Below are 2,240 nucleotides of genomic sequence, written 5' to 3' on the forward strand. Positions count from 1 at the left end.
GGAATACAGCTGGTGTCATTGGGAGCATAAGATTGTAGAAGTACAGCTCCATAACCTGTGCCACTGGCGTGTACCTGTAATAAAAACTCCTTTGAGAAGTCTGGTGCCCTTAAAATTGGTTTAGAGATCAAGATACCTTGAAGCTGATTGAAAAGATTGTCTAATTCCTTGGTCCAAACAAAGTTTATTTTGTTAGATAGTAGTGCATGTAATGTAGCTTCAAGAATGGCGAAATTTTTCATGATTTTGGAATAATAAGAGACCATACCTAAAAAGGTCTTAAGAACCTTAGCTTGCCCAAATGAACTCTTGGCTAAGTTGATGGTGAGACCTACGGTACGTAGTCATGTAAACAGTTTTAAGAGTGTCTGCAGATATTCCTCCCAAGTCATGTTTGCTAAGACTATATCATCCAAGTATACATAGACGTTAGGTAAATCTCTGATTACCTCTGCGATCAGCCTCTGAAATGTAGCAGGGGCATTAGAGAACCCAAAAGGCATAACCACATACTCAAATAGGCCAAAGGGTGTTACAAAAGCAGAGATCGATTGGGCCTTTGGGGTCAGTTTTACTTGATAGTACCCTTTTAGTAAATCAATCTGAGTCAAAATCTTTGAATTACTGATGTTGTCTATCACTGATCCATGGTAAAGGAAAAGAATTCTTAACGGTGACCTTATTCAGTCTGTGGTAGTCTGTATATAGCCGTAACTTACCGTTTGCTTTTGGTACAAGTATACAAGGTGAAGCCCATGGAGAGGTACTTGGGACTGCAAACTTGTGATCTATCAAGTACTGTACCTCTGACCTTAGGGATTCAAGCTTCTCTCCAATCCCTCTGTAAAATGGTTGTCTAATGGGCTGTGTTCCCGGCTCCAGCAAGATGTCATGTTGAATTAGGTTACAGGTTCCTTGATCATCAGTGCACAAGTCCTGAAAAATAGTGAGTAAGGAGTTTAGCTCTTTGCTTTCATTTGTAGAAAATGGTGATAAGAAGGAGTCAAGCTTACCCATTATCTCAGAGTTAGTTAAATCGCTAAAAGATATCAGTTCTGGTTCTTCATCAGGGTCTTTATTAGTAGTAGCAACAGGATAGTCGTCTTTAGACATAAGAGTTGAGGTAGTCACCAATGTTACTCGAGGTGGTCCACTATTTACTTTACTTTGGTACTGCTTCAGCAAGTTCACATGTGCTAATTGTGTGTCCTTCCTCCTATCTGGGTTACTAATTACAAAGCTTACCTTAGAAAGACGATTTAGGACTGTATATGGGCCAGAAAACTTCTCTCTCAATGGAGCTCCTGGAATTGGATGGTATAAAAGTACCTGGTCACCTTTCTGGAACTCCCTTAACCTGGCTTTCTTGTTCCCCTGTTGCTGCATTACTTGTTGTGAGGAAAAGAGGTCAGAAAATACCAAATCATTTATCTGATGAAACTTACTTATAAGGTCTTTAATATATTGCAACGTGTTAGTAGTCTCCTCTGGTTTCTGATGCAAAATATTTTCTTTCACCTTAGCCAATACAGTTCGTGGTCAACGACCAAATAATGCTTCAAAGGGAGATATCCCTGTGGAGTCCTGTGGAGTGCATCGAAAAACATACATTAGGAGATAGAGGTCCTCATCCCAATGATTTGCAGTTTCACTGATGTACTTATGCAAAAGGTTCAAGGTTTGATGGAACCTTTCCAGGGTACCATTTGTCTGTGGCTGATATATAGAGTAGTTAACATTATGAATATTCAATGTATGCATAGCTTGTTTGAAGACAGGGCTTGTAAAATTAGTTCCCTGGTAACATTGTAACTCAAAGGGACATCCTAAAACAGTGAAAAGCTTCCTAAGGTTCAGTAATATAGTCTTTGCATTTATGTTTCTGATTGCAAACGCCAAAGGGTACCTGGAAGTGGGACACATAGCGGTCAGTATGTATTCATTCACTCTCTAAGTCTTTGGTAAGGGACCAACGCAATCTATGATGAGTTTGTGAAAGGAGTTTTGGGTACTAGTACGTTCTGAAGTGGTGCTGGCGGGATTCTCTGGTTAGGTTGACCTGTAACCTGACAATTTTTACATGAAGCTACATAGCTCTTAATATCTTTACCAAGGCATGGCCAATAATATTCTTCACTTACTCTTTTGTATGTCTTGTTGACCCCTAAGTGGGATTCTGCAGAATGAGCGAGGTCTAACAAGGAATGTCTTAGAGGTTGAGGAATGACTATTTGGTGGCA

This window comes from Palaemon carinicauda, chromosome 29, assembly GCF_036898095.1.
Source record: "Palaemon carinicauda isolate YSFRI2023 chromosome 29, ASM3689809v2, whole genome shotgun sequence".
NCBI lineage: Eukaryota > Metazoa > Arthropoda > Malacostraca > Decapoda > Palaemonidae > Palaemon > Palaemon carinicauda.